The sequence below is a fragment of the Ascaphus truei genome, chromosome 13 (genome assembly GCF_040206685.1).
Source record: "Ascaphus truei isolate aAscTru1 chromosome 13, aAscTru1.hap1, whole genome shotgun sequence".
Lineage (NCBI taxonomy): Eukaryota > Metazoa > Chordata > Amphibia > Anura > Ascaphidae > Ascaphus > Ascaphus truei.
In genome coordinates, this window is record NC_134495.1 from 37,452,001 (window position 1) to 37,472,066 (window position 20,066).

General features: G+C 46.5%; 1 protein-coding gene across 1 annotated transcript in view; it reads right to left on the reverse strand.

Moving 5' to 3' along the window:
- The window catches only part of LOC142464639 (uncharacterized), a 102,797-nt gene that overhangs the window by 10,958 nt on the left and 71,773 nt on the right, over positions 1 to 20,066 (reverse strand). The gene's annotated exons all lie outside the window — the stretch shown is intronic.

Sequence of the window (20,066 nt, forward strand, 5' to 3'; positions counted from 1 at the left end):
TCACGTGATCGGAGTATCACTACTGATAGTGGAGTCTTCCTCTTCCTGACCGATCCATATTCAGGGCCCCACAGGAGCACAGAACCCGATCTCCCCTAGAATATGGATCAAATAACATATGATGTAGCTACCACTTCTTGGTCCCCCTAGAGGGCGAGATCCAATCATGTAGCAGATACATCAAAAGACACCAAAAGGGTTAAAGGAAAAAGTGCTATTCATTTTCATGGGATCTCTTTTCTTGGGTAAACTTGGTGCTGTTTATTGGACACATTTGGCACTTGGGGTGTCTTTGAGAAGTAGCTCCCACCATCTCCCGGTGTCCCAATTGACCACAGCCCAGAAGAAATGCGAATGGGTTTCCCACCCATTTTGTGCCGTGCAGATGAATGTGGAAAACATGACTTGTACTGTTCCACGTTTAACATCGAAAGCAATTTGACCCCCTTTTTTTAAGAGTGTGATTGACAAATAATCAGAGACATTGTAGTCTATTCCCTGGTTGCGGAATTTGAGCAAGTGATAGAGAAAGCGGACTCAGAGGCCCCTAGTCAACAAGGTGCAAGGTCATCTCCCCAGTGGAGGAGAATGCACCCAAAGAAAGAAGGTAAAGACGGTTGCACAGCATATTTAATTGAATATTAGTGGAACAATGGGTATGGAGAGAGGAGCTACTGTATGCCGACAAGGGCTTCATTCTTTCTCCTCTAGACCATTAATTTGGGTACATCATGGTCAGTTCCATGGCTATAGTAGAGTGCAGGTAAGTGTTCTTCAACAGGGGTTCCTAGAAACTCATGGGTTCCCAGGGCATGCCTCAAGGGTTCCCTGCATTTTTCAGGTCATTTGAACAAATACACAACTCACTTACTGCACCCCTATACAATCCAGAACTGACACCCCACAAACACACAGCTCCATCACTGCTCCCCTATACAATCCAGCACTGACACTCCACAAACACACAGCTCCATCACTGCTCCACTATACAATCCAGCGCTGATACCTTACAAACACGCAGCTCCCTCACTGCAGCCCTATACTATCCAGCGCTGACACCCCACAAACACACAACTCCCTCACTGTACCTCTATACTATCCAACACTGACACCCCACAAACACACAGCTCCTTCACTAATCCCCTATGCTATCCAACATAGACACCCCACAAGCAAAACTCTCTTACTGAACCCCTAAACTATCCAGCGCTGATACCCCACAAACACACAGCTCTCTCACTGCACCCCTATACTATCCAACACTGACACCTCACAAACAAAGAGCTCTGTAACTTCTCCCCTATACATCCAACACTGACACCACACACAGAGCTCCTTAACTTCTCCCCTATGCATCCAACACTGACACCCCACAAAGAGCTCCTTAACTTCTCCCCTATACATCCAACAATGACACCCCACAAACAGCTCCCCCACCGCAACTCCTGCAGTCCTGTAGACTCTGCGGTTCCTGACTCTTCTGTGCTGGATCTACACCTAATATGGTCATGCAGCTCACTCTGCTATTCCAGTACAGACCTCAACACACCCACTTAAACCTCTGCAACTGCTCCCCTCCTATTCCAGTATTGTTGTCCACACAGCTTTGTAACTGCCCTTCAACCCTTAACATGCAGCATTCTCTGCTATTCATATATTGCACCCTCGTCAGACAGGGCTCACCCTCTGCTATTTCATTACTGACAACTCACACACGCACACTCACACTCACAAGCACACTCACATTCACTCACAAACAGCTCACTGACCCCGTGGCACACACACACACACACACACACACACACACACACACACACACACACACACACACACACACACACACACACACACACACACACACACACACACACTCACAAACTGCACACTGACCACACAGCATACTCCATCTAACACAGCATACACACAAACAGCACACTCACATACTCACACACAGCACACTCACACACACAAACAGCACACAGACCCCACAGCATACGGTTGCCAGGTGTCCAGTATTGCACCGGACAGTACGGTATTTGGTTACTCTGTCCTGTAAAATATGAGAGGTAATACTGGACATGGATGTGTATGCTGGTATTACCTCTCTGTACATGTATGTGTATGCTAGTATTACCTCCCTGTACATGTATGTGTATGCCGGTATTACCTCTCTGTACATGTATGTGTATGCTAGTATTACCTCTCTTTACATGTATGTGTATGTCGGTATTATCTCTCTGAACATGTATGTGTATGCTAGTATTACCTCTCTGTACATGTATGTGTATGCTGGTATTACCTCTCTGTACATGTATGTGTATGCCGGTATTACCTCTCTGTACATGTATGTGCATGCCGGTATTACCTCTCTGTACATGTATGTGTATGTCGGTATTACCTCTCTGTACATGTATGTGTATGCCGGTATCACCTCTCTGTACATGTATGTGTATGCCGGTATTACCTCTCTGTACATGTATGTGTGTGCCGGTATTACATCCCTGTACATGTATTTGTATGTCGGTATTACATCTCTGCACATGTATGTGTATGCCGGTATTACCTCTCTGTACATGTATGTGTATGCCAGTATTACCTCTCTGTACATGTATGTGTATGCCGGTATTACCTCTCTGTACATGTATGTGTATGTCGGTATTACCTCTCTGTACATGTATGTGTATGCCGGTATTACCTCTCTGTACATGTATGTGTATGCCGGTATTACCTCTCTGTACATGTATGTGTATGCCGGTATTACCTCTCTGTACATGTATGTGTATGCCGATATTACCTCTCTGTACATGTATGTGTATGCCGGTATTACCTCCCTGTACATGTATGTGTATGTCGGTATTACCTCCCTGTACATGTATGTGTATGCCGGTATTACCTCTCTGTACATGTATGTGTATGCCGGTATTACCTCTCTGTACATGTATGTGTATGCCATTATTACCTCTTTGTACATGTATGTGTATGCTGGTATTACCTCTCTGTACATGTATGTGTATACCAGTATTACCTCTCTTACATGTATGTGTGTGCCAGTATTACCTCTCTGTACATGTATGTGTGTGCCGGTATTACCTCTCTGTACATGTATGTGTATGCCGGTATTACCTCTCTGTACATGTATGCCGGTATTACCTCTCTGTACATGTATGTGTATGTCGGTATTACCTCTCTGTACATGTATGTGTATGCCGGTATAACCTCTCTGTACATGTATGTGTGTGCCGGTATTGCCTCTCTGTACATGTATGTGTATGCCGGTATTACCTCTCTGTACATGTATGTGTGTGCCGGTATTACCTCTCTGTACATGTATGTGTATGCCGATATTCCCTCTCTGTACATGTATGTGTATGCCGGTATTACCTCTCTGTACATGTATGTGTGTGCCGGTATTACCTCTCTGTACATGTATGTGTGTGCCGGTATTACCTCTCTGTACATGTATGTGTATGCCGATATTCCCTCTCTGTACATGTATGTGTATGCCGGTATTACCTCTCTGTACATGTATGTGTGTGCCGGTATTACCTCTCTTACATGTATGTGTATGCCGGTATTACCTCTCTGTACATGTATGTGTATGCCGGTATTACCTCTCTGTACATGTATGTGTGTGCCGGTATTACCGCTCTGTACATGTATGTGTATGCCGGTATTACCTCTCTGTACATGTATGTGTGTGCCGGTATTACCTCTCTGTACATGTATGTGTGTGCCGGTATTACCTCTCTTACATGTATGTGTATGCCGGTATTACCTCTCTGTACATGTATGTGTGTGCCGGTATTACCTCTCTTACATGTATGTGTATGCCGGTATTACCTCTCTGTACATGTATGTGTGTGCCGGTATTACCTCTCTGTACATGTATGTGTATGCCGGCATTACCTCTCTGTACATATATGTGTGTGCCGGTATTACCTCTCTGTACATGTATGTGTATGCTGGTATTACCTCTCTGTACATGTATGTGTATGCCGGTATTACCTCTCTGTACATGTATGTGTGTGCCGGTATTACCTCTCTGTACATGTATGTGTATGCTGGTATTACCTCTGTGTACATGTATGTGTATGCCGGTATTACCTCTCTGTACATGTATGTGTGTGCCGGTATTACCTCTCTTACATGTATGTGTGTGCCGGTATTACCTCTCTGTACATGTATGTGTATGCCGGTATTACCTCTCTGTACATGTATGTGTGTGCCGGTATTACCTCTCTGTACATGTATGTGTATGCCGGTATTACCTCTCTGTACATGTATGTGTGTGCCGGTATTACCTCTCTGTAAATGTATGTGTATGCTGGTATTACCTCTCTGTACATGTATGTGTGTGCCGGTATTACCTCTCTTACATGTATGTGTATGCCGGTATTACCTCTCTGTACATGTATGTGTGTGCCGGTATTACCTCTCTTACATGTATGTGTATACTGGTATTACCTCTCTGTACATGTATGTGTATGCCGGTATTACCTCTCTGTACATGTATGTGTGTGCCGGTATTACCACTCTGTACATGTATGTGTATGCTGGTAATACCTCTGTGTACATGTATGTGTATGCTGGTATTACCTCTCTGTACATGTATGTGTGTGCCGGTATTACCTCTCTTACATGTATGTGTATGCCGGTATTACCTCTCTGTACATGTATGTGTATGCCGGTATTACCTCTCTGTACATGTATGTGTGTGCCGGTATTACCGCTCTGTACATGTATGTGTGTGCCGGTATTACCTCTCTGTACATGTATGTGTGTGCCGGTATTACCTCTCTGTACATGTATGTGTGTGCTGGTATTACCTCTCTGTACATGTATGTGTGTGCCGGTATTACCTCTCTTACATGTATGTGTATGCCGGTATTACCTCTCTGTACATGTATGTGTGTGCCGGTATTACCTCTCTTACATGTATGTGTATGCCGGTATTACCTCTCTGTACATGTATGTGTGTGCCGGTATTACCTCTCTGTACATGTATGTGTATGCCGATATTCCCTCTCTGTACATGTATGTGTATGCCGGTATTACCTCTCTGTACATGTATGTGTATGCCGGCATTACCTCTCTGTACATATATGTGTGTGCCGGTATTACCTCTCTGTACATGTATGTGTATGCCGATATTCCCTCTCTGTACATGTATGTGTATGCCGGTATTACCTCTCTGTGCATGTATGTGTATGCCGGTATTACCTCTCTGTACATGTATGTGTGTGCCGGTATTACCTCTCTGTACATGTATGTGTATGCTGGTATTACCTCTCTGTACATGTATGTGTATGCCGGTATTACCTCTCTGTACATGTATGTGTGTACCGGTATTACCTCTCTGTACATGTATGTGTATGCTGGTATTACCTCTGTGTACATGTATGTGTATGCCGGTATTACCTCTCTGTACATGTATGTGTGTGCCGGTATTACCTCTCTTACATGTATGTGTGTGCCGGTATTACCTCTCTGTACATGTATGTGTATGCCGGTATTACCTCTCTGTACATGTATGTGTGTGCCGGTATTACCTCTCTGTACATGTATGTGTATGCCGGTATTACCTCTCTGTACATGTATGTGTGTGCCGGTATTACCTCTCTGTAAATGTATGTGTATGCTGGTATTACCTCTCTGTACATGTATGTGTGTGCCGGTATTACCTCTCTTACATGTATGTGTATGCCGGTATTACCTCTCTGTACATGTATGTGTGTGCCGGTATTACCTCTCTTACATGTATGTGTATGCCGGTATTACCTCTCTGTACATGTATGTGTATACTGGTATTACCTCTCTGTACATGTATGTGTATGCCGGTATTACCTCTCTGTACATGTATGTGTGTGCCGGTATTACCACTCTGTACATGTATGTGTATGCTGGTAATACCTCTGTGTACATGTATGTGTATGCTGGTATTACCTCTCTGTACATGTATGTGTGTGCCGGTATTACCTCTCTTACATGTATGTGTATGCCGGTATTACCTCTCTGTACATGTATGTGTATGCCGGTATTACCTCTCTGTACATGTATGTGTGTGCCGGTATTACCGCTCTGTACATGTATGTGTGTGCCGGTATTACCTCTCTGTACATGTATGTGTGTGCTGGTATTACCTCTCTGTACATGTATGTGTGTGCCGGTATTACCTCTCTTACATGTATGTGTATGCCGGTATTACCTCTCTGTACATGTATGTGTGTGCCGGTATTACCTCTCTTACATGTATGTGTATGCCGGTATTACCTCTCTGTACATGTATGTGTGTGCCGGTATTACCTCTCTGTACATGTATGTGTATGCCGATATTCCCTCTCTGTACATGTATGTGTATGCCGGTATTACCTCTCTGTACATGTATGTGTATGCCGGTATTACCTCTCTGTACATGTATGTGTGTGCCGGTATTACCTCTCTGTACATGTATGTGTATACTGGTATTACCTCTCTGTACATGTATGTGTATGCCGGTATTACCTCTCTGTACATGTATGTGTGTGCCGGTATTACCTCTCTGTACATGTATGTGTATGCTGGTATTACCTCTGTGTACATGTATGTGTATGCCGGTATTACCTCTCTGTACATGTATGTGTGTGCCGGTATTACCTCTCTTACATGTATGTGTATGCCGGTATTACCTCTCTGTACATGTATGTGTATGCCGGTATTACCTCTCTGTACATGTATGTGTGTGCCGGTATTACCTCTCTGTACATGTATGTGTATGCCGGTATTACCTCTCTGTACATGTATGTGTGTGCCGGTATTACCTCTCTGTACATGTATGTGTATGCTGGTATTACCTCTCTGTACATGTATGTGTGTGCCGGTATTTTCTCTTACATGTATGTGTATGCCGGTATTACCTCTCTGTACATGTATGTGTGTGCCGGTATTACCTCTCTTACATGTATGTGTATGCCGGTATTACCTCTCTGTACATGTATGTGTGTGCCGGTATTACCTCTCTGTACATGTATGTGTATGCCGGTATTACCTCTCTGTACATGTATGTGTGTGCCGGTATTACCTCTCTGTACATGTATGTGTATGCCGGCATTACCTCTCTGTACATGTATGTGTGTGCCGGTATTACCTCTCTGTACATGTATGTGTATGCCGGATTTACCTCTCTGTACATGTATGTGTATGCCGGTATTACCTCTCTGTACATGTATGTGTGTGCCGGTATTACCTCTCTGTACATGTATGTGTATACTGGTATTACCTCTCTGTACATGTATGTGTGTGCCGGTATTACCTCTCTGTACATGTATGTGTGTGCCGGTATTACCTCTCTGTACATGTATGTGTATGCCGGTATTACCTCTCTGTACATGTATGTGTGTGCCGGTATTACCTCTCTGTACATGTATGTGTATAATGGTATTACCGCTCTGGACTTAGTAACCAATCATGGGATTTTCTGAGAAGGGAGAGAGAAGGGCTCACACACAATGACACAGAATGACACACACTGACACACACTGACACACAGTACACTCACACAAACACATGTCCCATACTTTCAATGACCCCTGTACTCCTCCTACACAAAGTTATTGCACTCTGACACAACTCTCTACTATTCCAGTACTGACACTGACACATGCAGCTCTGTCCCTGCACCTCCATCCTCCTGTTATGCTGCTGTTACTGAATCTGAACCCTACACCCTCTCCTATTCCAGTACTAACCCCATCAAACAGCTGTCAGTGTGCCTATATCCTATCCTCCTATGTCACCCTCTGCTATTCGAGTACCGATACCCCTCCTCAAATGTAACAGAGCTCTGTCACTTAACCTCCACCCTACTTGGAACCCCCCTACTATTCCAATACTAATCCCACCACATACACAGCTCTGTCCCTGCACCTCCACCTTACTGGAACCCCCTTCTATTCCAGTACTAATCCCACCACATACACAGCTCTGTCTCTGCACCTCCACCTTACTGGAACCCCCTTCTATTCCAGTACTAATCCCACCACATACACAGCTCTGTCCCTGCACCTCCACCTTACTGGAACCCCCTTCTATTCCAGTACTATTCCTACCACATACACAGCTCTGTCCCTGCACCTCCACCTTACTGGAACCCCCTTCTATTCCAGTACTAATCCCACCACATACACAGCTCTGTCCCTGCACCTCCACCTTACTGGAACCCCCTTCTATTCCAGTACTAATCCCACCACATACACAGCTCTGTCCCTGCACCTCCACCTTACTGGAACCCCCTTCTATTCCAGTACTAATCCTTCCACATACACAGCTCTGTCCCTGCACCTCCACCTTACTGGAACCCCCTTCTATTCCAGTACTAATCCCACCACATACACAGCTCTGTCCCTGCACCTCCACCTTACTGGAACCCCCTTCTATTCCAGTACTATTCCTACCACATACACAGCTCTGTCCCTGCACCTCCACCTTACTGGAACCCCCTTCTATTCCAGTACTAATCCCACCACATACACAGCTCTGTCCCTGCACCTCAACCGTACATGGAACCCCCTTCTATTCCAGTACTAATCCTCCTAATACACAGCTCTGTCCCTACACCTCCACCTTACCTGGCAGTCTCTGCTATTCCAGTACTAATACATCATAAAGCTGTCAGTGTCCCTCTATCCAATCCTCCTACATCACCTCTGCTATTCCAGTACCGATACCCCTCCTCAAATGTAACAGAGTTCTGTCACTTAACCTCCACCCTAAATGGAACCCCCCTACTATCCCAGTACTAATCCCACCACATACACAGCTCTGTCCCTGCACCTCCACCTTACCTGGCATCCTCTCCTATTCCAGTAATAATCCCTCCCCATACGCAGCTCTGTCTATGCACCTCCACCCTACCTGGAATCCCCTGCTATTCCAGTACTAATCCCTCCACATACAAAGCTCTGTCCCTACTCCTCAACTGTATCTGGCACTCACTGCTATTCCAGTACTAATCCCTCCCTATACACATCTCTGTCCCTAAACCTCAACCCCACCTGGAAACCCCCTAATATTCCAGTACTAATCCATCCACATACACAGCTATGTCCCTGCACCTCAACCCTACCTGGTCGCTCTGCTATTCCAGTACTAATTCATTCACATCTCTGTCCTTATTCCTCAACAAGGCCCTCCCTTCCAGTTAGTATCATAGAGAACACACTGAGGAGATGGGCCTGGGTGGGTTGAATTCCTATCCCCAGGAGAAGCCTTTGTGCAGAAAATACATTACCCCATTACTGATCCCTCATGCACCGATGTAGTGTCACAAGAGGTGGGATGATCCATCCAGGACAGCTGTAGGTCACACAACTGACATCAGTTCTCAAGCTTGTGCCTGTGGATTTGCATGAGTTTAAATAATCACCTGGAGCAGGCACTTGGTCCTGCAAGGTGTGAGGTAAGAGGGCTTCCTCTATTGGCCCAGCCCCTGGAGAATTGAGCAGGGGGGTTGCGTGTACTCAATGAAATGCATGATCAAAACACGGAAACCCACAACATCACATGTAGACTGATTGCTTCCTCTATTAGTTTGTTAGGGGGTCACAGCTTCCTCAGCATGTGAAAAGGCCAAAACTAAAAGAGGACACACTTGGTTTCTCCATCTGAGAAGAGATCTTGGTCACAATATGGGATACCTGTAGGATGCATAATCCACGACCCGTGTAATGGTCACAGGTGCCGTGAGTGGGATTAGAGGTGGGCGTCCATACCTTGAGTGGTCCATGTGATAAACACGGCCAACTTGTCTTCAATCTTAAAGATAGCCATGAAATGTTCAGCATAGAAACTAGACACAGGGAAACCCTGCAGGATGTGGCCAACACACTGTGTCTGTGAGCCCTGACTGCTCCACGCGGGGAACTGACCCATTACATTAATTTACATGACTCATAATTCACAGACAAGGGATTTTATTCTGGGGGTCTATATATTTCTACTTTCTAATGTTGCCGTTATCAGCTCTCATGCAGGTAATAGATTTGCAGCTTGTAGGGTTTATTCAGTGAGCTCCAAAAAAACAAAATCAATGGGAGTCTCTGTGGGGCCTGGCCTTGATCGGCACTATTGGAGAGTAATGAATAACCCCTTAGGTGATTAACATTGCTAAGGTAAACAGGAAAAAGAAATCATCCTTGACTTTCAGATTATTAGACTCCGTGAGAGTTTTATATCCCAATGTGGCAGAATTGGTCAAATAATTGCTTTAATATATATTGAGTCTGATTTTATTGTGTAATAGGAACAAACCTGTCAGTAAAGATTCTTGGGGACATATCGGGGTTGAGCCCCTTAGAGTAGTTGCACTTTTATGATGTGGGAGAAAGGCAGAAAGAGGTAGGACAATGGGGTCCAGAATTTAATACCTTGAATTCTATAGATTACACACACAGGTCATCTTCTTCTGTCACACCATGAAATCCACTAGCCAAACCTCTCTCTGACATCACAACCGGATCACCAAACCTCTCGCTGACATCACAACCGGATCACCAAACCTCTCCCTGACATCACAACCGGATCACCAAATCTCTCATTGACATCACAACCGGATCACCAAATCTCTCACTGACATCACAAACTGATCACCCAATCTCTCTCTGACATCACAAACTGATCACAAAACCTCTCACTGACATCACAACCGGATCACCAAACCTCTCCCTGACATCACAAACTGATCACCAAACCTCTCACTGACATCACAAACTGATCACCAAATATCTCTCTGACATCACAAACTGATCACCAAACTTCTCACTGACATCACAAATAGATCACCAAACCTCTCAGTGACATCACAAACTGCTCACCCAATCTCTCTCTGACATCACAAACTGATCACCAAACCTCTCCCTGATATCACAAACTGATCACCAAACCTCTCCCTGACATCACGAACTGATCACAAAACCTCTCACTGACATCACAAATGGATCACCAAACCTCTCACTGACATCACAAATGGATCACCAAACCTCTCAGTGACATCACAAACTGCTCACCCAATCTCTCTCTGATATCACTAACCACTCCCCAAACCTCTCACTGACATGACAAACTGTTCCTCAAAACTTTCACTGGCATCCCAAACATTTCCCAAAATATCTCACTGACATCACAAACTGCTCCCCAAACCTCTTACTGATATCCCCAGCTGCTCCCCAAATCTATCACAGACATCCCAAGCTGCTCCCCGAATCTATCACAGACATCCCAAGATGCTCCCCAAATCTATCACAGACATCCCAAGTCACTCCCCAAATCTATCACAGACATCCCAAATCACTCCCCAAATCTATCACAGACATCCCAAGCTGCTCCCCAATCTATCACTGACATCCCACGCTGCTCCCTAAATCTATCACTGACATCCCAAGCCGCTCCCCAAATCTATCACTGACATCCCACGCTGCTCCCCAAATCTATCACTGACATCCCAAGCTGCTCCCCAAATCTATCACTGACATCCCAAGCTGCTCCCCAAATCTATCACAGACATCCCAAGCTGCTCCCCAAATCTATCACTGACATCCCACGCTGCTCCCCAAATCTATCACAGACATCCCAAGCTGCTCCCCAAATCTATCACTGACATCCCAAGCTGCTCCCCAAATGTATTACTGACATCCCAAGCTGCTCCCAAAATCTATCACTGACATCCCACGCTGCTCCCCAAATCTATCACAGACATCCCAAGCTGCTCCCCAAATCTATCACTGACATCCCACACTGCTCCCCAAATCTATCACAGACATCCCACGCTGCTCCCCAAATCTATCACTGACATCCCAAGTCACTCCCCAAATCTATCACAGACATCCCAAGCTGCTCCCCAAATCTATCACTGACATCCCACGCTGCTCCCCAAATCTATCACTGACATCCTAAGCTGCTCCCCAAATCTATTACTGACATCCCACGCTGCTCCCCAAATCTATCACTGACATCCCAAGCTGCTCAGCAAATCTATCACAGACATCCCACGCTGCTCCCCAAATCTATCACAGACATCCCAAGCTGCTCCCAAAATCTATCACTGACATCCCAAGCTGCTCCCCAAATTTATCACTGACATCCCAAGCTGCTCCCCAAATCTATCACTGACATCCGAAGCTGCTCCCCAAATCTATCACAGACATCCCAAGCTGCTCCCCAAATCTATCACTGACATCCCACGCTGCTCCCCAAATCTATCACTGACATCCCAAGCTGCTCCCCAAATCTATCACTGACATCCCACGCTGCTCCCCAAATCTATCACTGACATCCCAAGCTGCTCCCCAAATCTATCACTGACATCCCACGCTGCTCCCCAAATCTATCACAGACATCCCAAGCTGCTCCCAAAATCTATCACTGACATCCCAAGCTGCTCCCCAAATTTATCACTGACATCCCAAGCTGCTCCCAAAATCTATCACTGACATCCGAAGCTGCTCCCCAAATCTATCACAGACATCCCAAGCTGCTCCCCAAATCTATCACTGACATCCCACGCTGCTCCCCAAATCTATCACTGACATCCCAAGCTGCTCCCCAAATCTATCACTGACATCCCACGCTGCTCCCCAAATCTATCACTGACATCCCAAGCTGCTCCCCAAATCTATCACTGACATCCCAAGCTGCTCCCCAAATCTATCACAGACATCCCAAGCCGCTCCCCAAATCTATCACAGACATCCCACGCTGCTTCCCCAAATCTATCACTGACAGCCCAAGCTGCTCCACAAATCTATCACTGACATCCCACGCTGCTCCCCAAATCTATCACTGACATCCCAAGCTGCTCCCCAAATCTATCACTGACATCCCACGCTGCTCCCCAAATCTATCACTGACATCCCAAGCTGCTCTTCAAATCTATCACAGACATCCCAAGCTGCTCCCCAAATCTATCACTGACAATCCAAGTCACTCCCCAAATCTATCACAGACATCCCAAGCTGCTCCCCAAATCTATCACTGACATCCCACGCTGCTCCCCAAATCTATCACAGACATCCCAAGCTGCTCCCCAAATCTATCACAGACATCCCATGCTGCTCCCCAAATCTATCACGGACATCCCAAGCTGCTCCCCAAATCTATAACTGACATCCCAAGTTGCTCCCCAAATCTATCACTGACATCCCAAGCTGCTCCCCAAATCTATTACTGACATCCCAAGCTGCTCCCCAAATCTATCACTGACATCCCAAGCTGCTCCCCAAATCTATCACAGACACCCCAAGTCGCTCCCCAAATCTATCACTGACATCCCAAGCCACTCCCCAAATCTATCACAGACATCCCACGCTGCTCCCCAAATCTATCACAGACATCTCAAGCTGCTCCCCAAATCTATCTCTGACATCCCAAGACACTCCCCAAATCTATCACTGACATCCCAAGCTGCTCCCCAAATCTATCACTTACATCAAAAGCTGCTCCCCAAATCTATCACTGATATCCCAAGCTGCTCCCCAAATCTATCACAGACATCCCAAGCTGCTCCCCAAATCTATCACTGACATCCCAAGTCGCTCCCCAAATCTATCACTGACATCCCAAGCTGCTCCCCAAATCTATCACAGACTTCCCAAGCTGCTCCCCAAATCTATCACTGACATCCCAAGCTGCTCCCCAAATCTATCACTGACATCCCAAGCTGCTCCCAAAATCTATCACTGACATCCCAAGTTACTCCCCAAATCTATCACTGACATCCCACGCTGCTCCCCAAATCTATCACAGACATCCCAAGCTGCTCCCCAAATCTATCACAGACATCCCAAGCTGCTCCCCAAATCTATCACAGACATCCCACGCTGCTCCCCAAATCTATCACTGACATCCCAAGCTGCTCCCCAAATCTATCACAGACATCCCACGCTGCTCCCCAAATCTATCACTGACATCCCAAGATGCTCCCCAAATCTATCACAGACATCCCAAGCTGCTCCCCAAATCTATCACAGACATCCCAAGTCACTCCCCAAATCTATCACTGACATCCCAAGTCACTCCCCAAATCTATCACAGACATCCCAAGCTGCTCCCCAAATCTATCACTGACATCCCAAGCCGCTCCCCAAATCTATCACAGACATCCCAAGCTGCTCCCCAAATCTATCACTGACATCCCACGCTGCTCCCCAAATCTATCACTGACATCCCAAGCCGCTCCCCAAATCTATCACAGACATCCCAAGCTGCTCCCCAAATCTATCACTGACATCCCACGCTGCTCCCCAAATCTATCACTGACATCCCTAGTCACTCCCAAAATCTATCACTGACATCCCAAGCTGCTCCCCAAATCTATCACAGACATCCCAAGCTGCTCCCCAAATCTATCACTGACATCCCAAGCCGCTCCCCAAATCTATCACAGACATCCCAAGCTGCTCCCCAAATCTATCAGAGACATCCCACGCTGCTCCCCAAATCTATCACTGACATCCCAAGCCGCTCCCCAAATCTATCACTGACATCCCAAGCTGCTCCCCAAATCTATCACTGACATCCCAAGCTGCTCCCCAAATCTATTACTGACATCCCAAGTTGCTCCCCAAATCTATCACAGACATCCCACGCTGCTTCCCAAATCTATCACAGACATCCCAAGCTGCTCCCCAAATCTATTACAGACATCCCAAGCTGCTCCCCAAATCTATTACTGACATCCCAAGCTGCTCCCCAAATCTATCACAGATATCCCAAGCTGCTCCCCAAATCTGTCACAGACATCCCAAGCTGCTCCCCAAATCTGTCACAGACATCCCAAGCCGCTCCCCAAATCTGTCACAGACATCCCAAGCCGCTCCCCAAATCTGTCACAGACATCCCAAGCTGCTCCCCAAATCTGTCACAGACATCCCAAGCTGCTCCCCAAGTCTATCATTGATATCCCAAGCTGCTCCCTAAATCTATCACAGACATCCCACGCTGCTCCCCAAATCTATCACTGACATCCCAAGCTGCTCCCCAAATCTATCACAGACATCCCAAGCTGCTCCCCAAATCTATCACAGACATCCCATGCTGCTCCCCAAATCTATCACAGACATCCCAAGCTGCTCCCCAAATCTATCATTGACATCCCACGCTGCTCCCCAAATCTATCACAGACATCCCACGCTGCTCCCCAAATCTATCACAGACATCCCAAGCTGCTCCCCAAATTTTTCACAGACATCCCAAGCTGCTCCCCAAATCTGTCACTGACATCCCAAGCTGCTCCCCAAATCTATCACTGACATCCCAAGCTGCTCCCCAAATCTATCACAGACACCCCAAGCTGCTCCCCAAATCTATCACAGACATCCCACGCTGCTCCCCAAATCTATCACAGACATCCCACGCTGCTCCCCAAATTTTTCACAGACATCCCACGCTGCTCCCCAAATCTGTCACTGACATCCCAAGCCGCTCCCCAAATCTATCACAGACATCCCACGCTGCTTCCCAAATCTATCACAGACATCCCAAGCTGCTCCCCAAATCTGTCACTGACATCCCAAGCTGCTCCCCAAATCGGTCACTGACATCCCAAGCTGCTCCCCAAATCTATCACAGACATCCCAAGCTGCTCCCCAAATCTATCACAGACATCCCAAGCTGCTCCCCAAATCTATCACAGACATCCCAAGCCGCTCCCCAAATCTATCACAGACATCCCAAGCTGCTCCCCAAATTTTTCACAGACATCCCACGCTGCTCCCCAAATCTGTCACTGACATCCCAAGCCGCTCCCCAAATCTATCACAGACATCCCACGCTGCTTCCCAAATCTATCACAGACATCCCACGCTGCTCCCCAAATCTATCACTGACATCCCAAGCTGCTCCCCAAATCTGTCACTGACATCCCAAGCCGCTCCCCAAATCTATCACAGACATCCCAAGCTGCTCCCCAAATCTATCACTGACATCCCAAGCTGCTCCCCAAATCTATCACAGACATCCCAAGCTGCTCCCCAAATCTGTCACTGACATCCCAAGCCGCTCCCCAAATCTATCACTGACATCCCAAGCTGCTCCCCAAATCTCTCACTGACCTACCAAACTGCTCCCCAAAATCTCTTACTGAAACCCCAAACTGGTCCCCAAATTTATCATTGACCTCCCAAACCACTCGCTTAATATCTTACTGACATCCCAAACCGCTCCCAAAATACCTCACTGCTATCAAAAACTGCTCCCCAAACCCTTTACTGATATCCCAAGGTGATCCCCTAATCTCTCACAGATATCCTAACCCACTCCCCAAATCTCTCACTAACATTCCAAACCACTCCCCAAATCTCTCACTAACATTCCAAACCGCTCCCCAAATTTCTTCCTGACATTAACAAACCACTCACTAAATCTCACAGGAATCCCAAGCTGCTCCCTAAATATCTCACTTACCTCCCATAACACTCCCCAAATCTCTAACTGACATCCCAAGCTGCTCCCTAAATATCTCAGACATCCCAAATCACTAACTCAAATCTCTCACTGACCTCCCAAACTGCTCCCCAAATCTCTTACTCATATCAGAAACCACTTTCCAGATATCTCACTGACCTAACAAAATACTCCCCAAATATCTTGCGACCTCCCAAACTGCTCCCCAAATCTCTAACTGACATCTCAAACAGCTCCCCAAATCTCTAACTGACATCCAAAACCGTTCCCCAATTTTTCCACTGACCTCCCAAATTGATCCCCAAAACTTTTACTGACATCCAAAATTACTCCCCAAATCTCTCCCTGACATCACAAAACCGTTACCAAAGTCTTTCACTGACATAAAAACTACCACCCCAAATTTCTCAGTGACATCCCAAGCTGCTCCCCAAATCTCTCGTGACATCACAAACCGCTCCCCAAATACCTCCCTGATCTTCGAAACCGCTCCCCAAATACCTCCCTGATCTTCGAAACCACTCCCCAAATATCTTCCTAACATCCCAAATAACTCCCCAAATCTCTCCCCAAACATCTTAATGACATCTTAAATAACTCCTCAAATCTCTCCCCAAACATCTTAATGACATCTTAAATTACTCCCCATATCTCTCATAGACAACACAAATTGCTCCTCCAATCTCTCACTGACATAACATACCACTCCCCAAATCTCTCCCTGACATCCCAAACCACTCCCCAAACCTCTCACAGACAACACAAATTGCTCTCCAAATATCTTACTGAGATCCCAAACTTCTCCCCAAATATCTAATTGACATCACAAATCGCTCCCCAAATCTCTCGCTGACATCACAATCCACTCCCCAAACCTCTCAATGATATCACAAATTGCTCCCCAAATCTCTTTATCTCCTCCAAAAACACTCCCCACATCTCATCCTGACATCACAATCTGCTCCCCAAATCTCTCACGGACATCACAAACTGCTCCCCAAATATCTCACAGACATCCAAAACTGCTCCCCAAATTTCTCAGTGACCTCCCAAACCACTCCTCAAATCTCTTACTGACATCCCAAACCACTCACCAAATCTCTCCCTGACATCACAAATTGCTCCCCAAATCTATCACTGACATACAGTAACATACCGCTCCCGAAACCTATCACTGACATCCCAAGCTGCTCCCCAAATCTCTCACAGACACTCCAAACTGCTCCCTAAATCTGTCACAAAGTCAAAACCATTCCTCAAATCTCTCACTGACACGACAAGCTGCTCCCCAAATCTCTCACTGACATCCCAAGATTCTCTCCAAAAATATCCCTAACCTCCCAAACTGATCCCACATCTCTACCTGACACCCCAAACCACTCCCCAAATCTCTCCCTGACATACAAAACTGTTGCCCAATTTTCCCACTGACCTCCCAAATCGCTCTCCAAAATCTCTTACTGACATACCAAAGTCTTTCACTGACATCACAAACTGATCCTCCAATCTCTCACACACCCCAAGCTGCTCCTTATTATCTCTCCCTGACATCCGAAACCACTCCCCAAATATCTCACTAACATCCCAAAACGGTCTAAAAATCTCACACTGACTTCCCAACCCGCTCCCCAAAACTTTTACTGACATCCAAAATTACTCCCCAAATCTCTCCCAGACATCACAAAACCATTACCAAAGTCTTTCACTGACATCACAAATCCCACCCCAAATTTCTCAGTGACATCCCAAGCTGCTCCCCAAATCTCTCACTGACATCATAAACCGCTCCCCAAACCTCTAACTGAAATCTCAATCTGCTCCTCACATCTCTCACTGATACAACAAACTGCTCCCCAAATCTCTCACTGACATCCAAAACTGCTCCCCAAATCTCTCGCTGGCATCACAAACCACTTCCCAAATCTCTCCCTGACATCACGAACCGCTCCCCAAATCTCTCACTGAAATCCCAAGCTGCTCCCCAAATCTCTCAATGAATGCCAAAACCATTCCCCAAATCTCTCACTGACACAACAAACTGCTCCCCAAATATCTCACTGACACAATAAACCATTTCCCAAATCTCTCACTGACACAACAAACTGCTCCCCAATTCTCAAACTGACATCCCAAACCGCTTCCCAAATATCTCAGCAACATCCCTAACCGCTCCCCAAAGCTCTCACAGACAACACAAATTGCTCCCTAAATCTCTTACTGACATAACAAACCGCTCCCCAAATCTCTCACTGACATCCCAGCTTCTCCCCAAATATCTCACAGACATCACAAATTGCTCCCCAAATCTCTTACTCGCCTCCAAAATCACTACCCATATCTCTCCCTGACATCACAACCTGCTCCCCAACTCTCTCACTGACATCACAAATTGCTCCCCAAATCTCTCACAGACCTCCCAAACCACTCCCCAAATCTCTCACAGACCTCCCAAACCACTCCCCAAATCTCTCACAGACCTCCCAAACCACTCCCCAAATCTCTCACAGACCTCCCAAACCACTCCCCAAATCTCTCACAGACCTCCCAAACCGCTCCCCAAATCTCTCACTGACATCCCAAACTGCTCCCCAAATCTTTCACTGACATGACAAGCTGCTCCCCAAATCTCACTCCCCAAATCTCTACCTGACACCCCAAACTGCCCGCCAAATCTCTGCCTGACATCACAAACCGCTCCCAAACCTCTTACTGACATCCCAAGCAGCTCCCCACATATCTCACAAACATCTACAACTGCTCCCCAAATCTCTCACTGACATCCTAAACCACTCCTCAAACATCTCAATTACATCACAAATTGCTCCCCAAATCTCTTACTCTCCTCTAAAAGCAGTCCTATATCTATCCTTGACATCAGAAACTGCTCCACAAATCTCTCACTGAAATCCCAAGATGCTCCCCAAATCTCTCACATACTGTACATCCCAAACTGCTCCCAAAATCTCTCACTGAATGCCAAAACCGTTCCCCAAATCTCTCACTGACATCCCAATCAGATCCCCAAATCTCTCACTGGCATCCCAAACTGCTCCCCAAATCTCTCACTGGCATCCCAAACTGCTCCCCAAATCTCTCCCTGACATCACAAATTGCTCCCAAATATCTCACTAACATCCCACGCTGCTTCCCAAATCTATCACAGACATCACAAATTGCTCCCCAAATCTCTTACTCGCCTCCAAAATCACTACCCATATCTCTCCCTGACATCACAACCTGCTCCCCAACTCTCTCACTGACATCACAAATTGCTCCCCAAATCTCTCACAGACCTCCCAAACCACTCCCCAAATCTCTCACAGACCTCCCAAACCACTCCCCAAATCTCTCACAGACCTCCCAAACCACTCCCCAAATCTCTCACAGACCTCCCAAACCACTCCCCAAATCTCTCACAGACCTCCCAAACCGCTCCCCAAATCTCTCACTGACATCCCAAACTGCTCCCCAAATCTTTCACTGACATGACAAGCTGCTCCCCAAATCTCACTCCCCAAATCTCTACCTGACACCCCAAACTGCCCGCCAAATCTCTGCCTGACATCACAAACCGCTCCCAAACCTCTTACTGACATCCCAAGCAGCTCCCCACATATCTCACAAACATCCACAAC